An 8,443-nucleotide genomic window follows, 5' to 3' on the forward strand; every position below is an offset into this window, starting at 1 on the left:
AGTTTTAAATTTGAGAATAACTGGATTTCTCACCCAGATAATGAAGCAACTGTTATAAAAGGTTGGAAGGGGGTGGTAGATTTGGAGGACGATTGTATTAAAGATGTAATAAGGTTAAAAAATTGTGAAAAAGAATTGATGATCTGGAAGAAGGCGGCTTTCCCAAATAGCCAAAAATTAATAGAGAAACTAGTTGATCAGTTGGCAAATTGTTACAAGGGCAATTTCACTAAAGTAGCAGCAATAAGGGTAGGGGAGATAGAAGTTGAACTGGACAAGCTATGGCAGAACGAAGAGCATTACTGGTGGCAGAAATCTAGGATTTCATGGCTACAAACTAGAGACATGAATTCCAAATTCTTTCACTTGTCCACAGTTCAAAGAAGACAGAGGAATGCAATCCTGAAGATAAAAGGGAGTGAAGGACAGTGGCTAGAATCTGAAAGTGATATTGCCAAATGCTTTGCTGATTATTATTTGAACCTCTTTACACCATCTAAGAAGAGAAGCTTTGAGAAGGTGTTAGGAAGTGTGGATGGCTGTATTTCTGAGGACATAAATGGCACACTGGTCTGTCCTGTGACTAGATTGGAGGTTAAAGAGGCAGCATTTCAATTAGGAGGCAACAAGGCACCGGAACCTGATGGATTCAATGGTAAATTCTATCACTCATCATGGCAGGTGGTAGAAAATGAAGTCTGGTTAATGGTTAAAGATTTCTTTGAAGGAAAAGGATATATTAAGGACCTAAATGGGACTAATATTACTTTGATCCCGAAGGTTGATAAACCTGAGGATGTTAGTCAATTTAGACCCATTGGTCTATGTAACTTTGGTTACAAGATTATTTCTAAGGTGCTTGCAATAGACTAAAACCTTGGTTGAATACTTATATCTCCAAGAACCAAGGTGCTTTTGTTCCGGGATGATTGATTCATGATAATGTAATAGTTGCGCATGAAGTATTCCACTTTTTGACAGGAAGAAGGAAAGCTAAAAGGGTTGATTTTACCTTAAAAATGGATATGAGCAAGGCCTATGACAGAGTTGAGTGGGATTTTGTAGAAGCTGTGATGTTGAAATTTGGATTCTGTGAAAGATGGGTAAGATTGGTGATGAGATGTATCAGCACGGTGACACTAAATCTGTGTCTTTCAGGAAGGAAGGTAGCTGTGATCAAACCTGGGAGGGGTCTAAGACAAGGAGACTCTTTATCTCCTTATATATTCATTCTTGTTGTTGAAGTGATGTCAAGAATGATTTCTAAGAATGTTGAGGCTGGTTTATTGAAGGGTATTAGAATCACTAATAATTGTCCTATGTTAACACATAGCTTCTTTGCGGATGTTGTGATGTTCTTCATGAATGCAACAAAAAATAATTGTAGAAATCTGACAGCTATCCTAAAAGGCTTCTGGTCAACAAGCCAACTTGGCAAACTTTAGAATTCTGTTCTCCAAAAATTCCAATCCAGAAGTTAGAGACTAGGTTTGCAAAATTCTCAATGTTAAGGATATTGACAAGCCAGGGAAATACTTGGGAGTTCCTAATGTGTGGGGAAAAAATAAACAGCAAGCCTTAGCTTATATAAAAAAGAGGGTAGGGAGAAAGGCGGAAGGTTGGAGTAGCAAACTATTGACTCAAGCTGGTAGAGAAGTGATGATTAAGGTAGTTATCAGTGCAGTTCCTGTTTATCCCATGCATTGTTTTAAATTCCCAAGGAAAACGTGCAAAGAATTGGATAGTATCATTGCTCGGTTCTAGTGGAATGGTGGGAAGGAAGGTAGAATGATTCATTGGAGAAGTTGGAAAAACATGACTAAGGCTAAATCTGATGGAGGAATGGGATTTAGAGATTTTGAAGTTATGAATGATGCCTTGCTAGCAAAGACTGCTTGGAGAGTCCTGAACAACCCTGATGATTTGTGGGTAAGGGTCTTGAAAGGAATTTACTTTCCTAATTCAAGTTTCCTTAAAGCAAAGAAGGGGGAAAAGCTTCCTGGATCTGGAGTAGTATCTTGACTGGTAGAGATTTGTTGAAAAAGAGAGTGTTTTGGAGAGTTGGGAATGAAGAAGTGGTAAATGTTTGGAAGGACAATTGGATTCAAAAAGCTAAGGGATGCCTTGCATAGTTGGTTAATGTGCCTGAACAATGCAAACATTGGTGTGTAGCTCATCTGATTCATAATGGCTATTGGAATCTAGAAGGAATGAAGGAGTTGGTCAGTGAGGAGATTTTGGGATGGATTGTGAAAGTCCCTCTGAACTTCATCAACAGAATAGATGAATCAGTTTGGAAAGTTGCAAGAAGTGGTAAATATGAAGTTAAGAAAGGATACTATGCTGTCAAAAATATGGAAGCTACTACGGTTGACAGAGCAAGCTCATCTATGATTCTAACCAAGGAGCTATGGAAGAAGGTTTGGAGGATTAAAGTTCTACCAAAAATCATCCATTTTATATGGAGATGCTTGGTGAGAGCGGTACCTGTTAGAGAAGAGCTTATAAGAAAAAAATGTAGAACTTCAGTTATGTGTCCAATCTGTAAAAAAGAAGTTGAAACAATTGAACATGCTCTCTTTACCTGTCCATGGGTTAAGGGTGTGTGGTTTGGCAGTGAACTGGTACTGAGGTTTGAAAAAGGAGGTTTTGGTAAGTTTGAAAGCTGATGCATGCAAATAATGGTAGAAGAAAAGCCTTTTGATGACTTCCAATTAGATTATGTAGCATGGTTATTATGGTTAATATGGAAGGAAAGAAATAGTGCAATATTTGAATTTAAAGTGAATCCAGTCAAAGTGATTTGCGAAGTTGGCAGAGGTATGAGGGAATTTTGAGAAGCTAAAGGGTGGAGCAAGGTAGTGGAAGGGCAAACTAATAGTGTTGCAACTGAGGTTCGTTGGAAGGCTCTTGAAGGTGATCTTATGAAAATAAATTCTGATGGCTCTTTTGATGAGAGTTCTGGTTTAGCAGCAGTGGGTGTTGTGTGTAGAGATAAAGATGGTAAGTTGCAGTGGGGTTTTGCAGATAAAGTTGTAGCTAAGTTTGCTTTCGAAGCTGAGGTATTAGCCTTACACAGAACCATTTGTATTGTAAAAGAGCTAGAGTTAAGAAATGCGGTTTTGGAGACTGATTGCACAGAGCTTTTCTGATACTGCAAAAAGAAATCCTCTGAGAATGCTGATTGGAGGTGTAGATGGGAATTGTAGACTGTTATATCTGAGATAGTAGATTGTGGAAGGTTTGAAATTGCCTTGACACCTAAGAAAGGTAATGAAGCAGCAAACTGGATTGCTGTATGTTGTAGAAAAGAGGCATGCCTTGTGGGGTGGATTTTTGATCCAACACCTACTTTGAAACAGGTTCTAGACACGAATATTGGAAATAACTGGAAGTCTGCAAGTTTTATCAATGGATCTGATAAGCTAAAATTTGACATAAGTGGTATTGGTTGATCTGCTAGATTGATCTGCTAGAGTTTTTTTTCAGTGCGTTTTAGTTTCTGTCTTGTTTTTGTTTCATTTCAGCTCCAGCAGGTTGTATGTTAGGATTGTGTTTTGGTTTGAACTGTGTGGTAGGTTATATGGTTAAGCTTTTTTTGAGTGTTTTTTTCTTTTTCAGGCCTTAAGTGGCTATTAGTGTATACTTATTTGCTTTGTTGATTAATAATATTGTCTTGTTTTTAGCCCAAAAAAAAAAAAAAACACAGGCATATGATATATTTGAGCCATTTTGTTTTAGAAATAATCTTAGCATTTTTTTTAGATTTTTTTTTTGCCTAAAAAATTTTAGGCAAGGGTCAGGCGGCTCAAGTCAAACCAAGAACAGGACGCTTGAATAGCTCTTCCAAAATAATACTAATATTGCGTAGGGTAAACATTATACCCTGAAGTGTTAATCTAAGTACCCCGTTCTAGGAACTACACCCTCGAGAGCCTTGACAAAGGCAAGATCCAGCTAATTTCTACAGAATAGATGCCGAAAACAAGAACGAGGAGACCACACCTCGAAACGGAAGATTCGAGGCAAGAAGTTTTGTATGCGTCTCAAACTTAGAACGTAAGACCCAAGAAAACAAGATCAGATAAAAAACGCAACAGATAAATGAACCTGATCGTTAAAAACTATGAGCAGAACACTTACGCGTCACAAACCAGCATCGGCAGGTGGAACTGGATCGGGTCGATACGGATCTCAGCCTTGAGTGGGCAACAACCAAATCTCAGATCAAGATCTGACGCGAAGAGACGAGGAACCCTGGAACAAAGACGGAAGGCAAAGCATGCCCCTAGCGTTGTTATTTATAGAAAGGATGGGTTGCTGGAGAAAATGAAAAAAAAGAAAAAAAAGCTAAGATGCCTTTCTTGAACGGTGAAGATTAAGTGACGTGTAATATCAGCCGCCTCTCCTATTGAGCGGTGGAGATTTATGAGCGAATTTTTTTAATTTTGATAATGGAAATTTTTTTTTTTTTTGCAGGGGCGAAGGCGGTGTCTTGGAAGTGGAGGCCGCTTTTGCGTGGGCTTTACGCTCAACGAATCTGACCGTTTCCAACACGCCTCTTGACCCTTCTATTTTTCTAAGCATCATCGCTGACGTTGACGCGTATGCTTATCATTTTCGTTTTGTTTTTTTTAACCAAAAGACGCGAATGCTTATCAACAGACAGCTTTTTGATGCTTCTAGTGGCTCTTTTCCCATCCACGTTTCACTAAAAAATGGCGGAAGATTACTTTCTCACGTTTCTTATAAGAAAATTTTGAAAGTAATTTTTAGTTCAATACGCGCATTTTTTTTTTTTGCCAACAGTTCAATACGCGCATTTAATAAATACAAATTATTTTAATACATTAATTAAAAACACTTCTTTTCCATATTAAATGCGATGGAGAATTATTTGTTATTAAATATTTACAAACTGCTAAAGTACTAATTTCTTTCAGAAAGAAACTTACATCTTTAATGTATCTAGAGAATTTAATTCATTCTAATTTTTTTGAGTTGATGAACTAGTTTGTAGTCATTCACTCCCTCCCTTTAAAATTATATCGCAGTAAAATCCAATTATAATAACCCCAAACGTCATTTAAAAGGTTTCAAGCTGTAACGCTGATTCTATTTTTGACCAAAAATCAGTGATTGTATTAATTAAAAAAATTTTAAAAAAAACTTTAATCAAATTGAATATGGTTTTGGCATCTTGGGCTTTGGTCGAAGCCTATTGTGATGTCGGCATTGTGAATTATTGTAAGCCAGCTGTCTTGGTCAATTTTCTTTGAAACTTGAACGCAAAGCAAAGCCTCCTCAATAATACTTCCGTTTAATTCACTCAGAAACATCACACGTGTTGCCATGTGCCCATGTCGTTGTCAGATGATGACATTTTGCTCTCAGGGTTAGTACTGAAAATGAAAACTTACAAGCAGAAAAATGGAGAAAAAATCTCACAAAAAGGAGTTAAAGCTGCTATAATGCAAATAAAGAATTCTTATATACTGTTATTTATAAGTTTATTATTATCAAAATCTATTAAAATATTATTATCAAATCTGATTTAAAATTAAGTAATTTTTTAAAAAAAATTTTGTGGGATTCTTTCTGAAAAAAATCACATCCTGATTTCCTTTGACAAAATCGTGTAACTAATAACAAATTATGCCCATACTTGAAAATAACGTGCGCGAGCGATTGCTTTGCCAATTGGAGCCTCCCTCTTGAATTCTTTTGAGATTAATTGTGATGGTGCTTTCTGCAAAACTAATGGTAAAGCTGGCATTGGGGTGATTTGTAAGAATTCAAAAGAAGTATTTTCTAAAAGTTGGGCTGAAAAAGTAAATGCTTCCTCTGCATTTCACGTAGAGCTTCTCATTATCCATAAATTTGTCCTTCTAGCTAAGCAATAGCAATGCTTCCCTATTATCATTGAGATGGATTGCAAAGACCTTTTTGATGCTTTAATTTAGAAATCATCTCGGTTTTGCCCTTGCCTACTGCATGGTTTGTTTGCTGAGATATTTGATTTAGTGATTGATTGAATTTCCTTTTCCTTTTCTCTCATTCCTCGTGAGGGAAATGATACTACTGACCTTTTGGCTGCCATAGCTTCAAGGGAAGTTGGGACCTAATGATCTGATTTTGGAATCTTCGCCTCCTCTAGTTGTTATCATCGTTCGTGAAGCCACTCTTGCTGAAGATTACTGTTCTGACCAGAATCTTTCTAAGGCTGAAAGAGAAGGTATTAGCTAATTTGTCAACTCTCTAACTTGTTTGTTGACTGCCTTTTGTTGCTGTTTTTCTTTTCCTTTTGCTTTTATGTAGAACTATTTGTTTCAGTCTGTTATTAATAATTGTAGTATGCTTTGCTGGTTAAAAAAGAAAAAAAGGAGCCTCCCTTTTCAGACTTGAGGGATTTCAATTTCTTTTCACCCCTAGTTTAGGAGAAATTAGGCATAACTAAACTGATGATCAACTTTCTGTTAGATAAGAATAATCTTTTTAACTTGTAAAAATCTACAATAAATCCTCTTAAACTCTTATATTTATGTAAATAACTCTCTTCTTAATAGTTTTATTCATTACTTAGGTACATATATATTAAAATTTAGGACGCTTATATACATATAACTCAAAACTTGAGGAGGTTGTATATAGGGGTGGAAACATGCCTGGCTAGGCCAGGCCTCACCCTTAACAGGCTCGGCCTGTGATGAGGCCTATTGGCCTGAGCCTAGCCTGTGGCCTGTGAAAGGCCTTTTATTTGGCCTGAGCCTGGCCTGTAATCAAGCCTGGCCTGGCCTGTGGCCTGTTAAAAAGCCTGTTTTTTTTAAAAAAAATTAATACACATAAATTAATTTAAAATTACAATAACTCAACCTAAATTATCTACAATACAAACAGAAAATATGAAATTATCAAATTAACACAATTTGTTCTTGCTAGTTACTCCAATTACAACAAATTATCAAACCACCGCAAAGCATTAAATCTTCAACACAATTTCTTCTTCTTGTTCAAGCACCTAAAAAAAAGAAATTAAATATGTATTAGATCAAGTGGAGTTGATATCAACTAGAACTCAATAACAACAAAAAATAAAAAATATGAAGAATATGTAAATTAAGACACTGAATAATCAAAATGCTTGAGAAAAGTCTAGAAAATAAGCCGGATTAGATGTCCAGCTTTACCATCAAATTACAAATTCAGAATTATAGACATTTGATGGAATTTAATCTAACGAGATTTTCATTCAAATTCAAGTTAGAAACATACACAGGATACAAACACTAGAATGATATGAAGACCGACACCAATAGCAAGTCTTTCGCATCAATAACCACAGGATTAGTCAGTAAGTGCAGACAACTCTTTACTAATCACCACCAAAGGTCCAACTACTCATTTTAAACTTCTGCATGTTTTGTGGGTTTGCGACTTCTAATATGCCTCTCTCTAATATGCCTTTGTTTCAGGTTCACGTACTCTTGGAAATCATCGAACTTTATAGTTGAAATAATCTGGGAGAGTAAAAGTTAAATCATTCTCAATTAAATTCATTCCATTACAGTTCAGAGCACACTCACACAGGCAGAGCACGATCATGTATATATATGTGAACATGAGCCACAGTTCAGATGACAAAACCTAGAAGATAACAGTATATGAGAACACAAACAAGTCACCCTCACAAACAAGTCGATAAGCAGAGCATGACAATATGTGTGTGTGTGTGTGAACATGAGTCACGCACCTGAGAATCAAATAATGGAAGAAGCGAATCAATCGATTCAAGCGAACAGGAAGGTGGTGACTAGCTATTTGCGTGTGCGACCAGCTGAATACGTCGCTATAATGCAGTCCGTTGTGAGCCTCTGGTGCTCCGTTCAGCAACTGGCAAGTAGCGATTAGTGAAGAAGAATGGAAAGCAAATCAATTGATTCAGCAACCAGGGAGATTCGAAGAAGAATGGAAGAAGCTGAATGCGCCGCCGTGAGGCTCTGAAGTTTAAATGTGGTCCGCTGTGAGCCTCTGGAGTCTGGACTTTGGTGCTCCGTTTAGTGATGAAGAACGGACGAAGAGATCAAGCCTCTGAATGCGAAGAAGAATGAACAAAGAGATCAAGCCTCTGAATGCAAAGAAGAACGGATGAAGAGATCGAAGAAGAACGGCAAAGAGATCTAGCCTCTGAAGTCTGGATGCAAAGAATGGATGAAGCGAGCCTGTGACCGTGAGACTCTGGTGCCGTGGTGCGCCGTTAGGGGTAGGAAGACTCAAAAGAAGAATGGAAGAAGCAAACATGACCTAGATGCAGCAAATTTACAATTTTAGCCTTACAAAATAATAACAGGCCCAGGCCATCTGACAGGCCTAACAGGCTTGTTATCATGCCTAAGCCTGGTCTGATAAGGCAAACAGGCCTTTTTACAGGCCTGAGCCTGCTTCT

General features: G+C 37.3%; 1 long non-coding RNA gene across 1 annotated transcript; it reads right to left on the reverse strand.

Moving 5' to 3' along the window:
- Nucleotides 1-6,826: 6,826 nt before the first annotated feature.
- On the reverse strand, nucleotides 6,827-7,927 carry LOC114751185 (uncharacterized). Its single transcript, XR_003740719.1, has 2 exons — nucleotides 7,812-7,927; nucleotides 6,827-7,018 (listed from the first exon to the last, which is right to left on the reverse strand). It is a non-coding gene; the product is annotated as an uncharacterized LOC114751185 (long non-coding RNA).
- Between the last annotated feature and the right edge of the window lie 516 nt (nucleotides 7,928-8,443).

The sequence above is a fragment of the Neltuma alba genome, unplaced genomic scaffold, assembly GCF_004799145.2.
Source record: "Neltuma alba isolate B1F8T4 unplaced genomic scaffold, ASM479914v2 tig00006795_pilon, whole genome shotgun sequence".
NCBI classification, from domain to species: Eukaryota; Viridiplantae; Streptophyta; class Magnoliopsida; order Fabales; family Fabaceae; genus Neltuma; species Neltuma alba.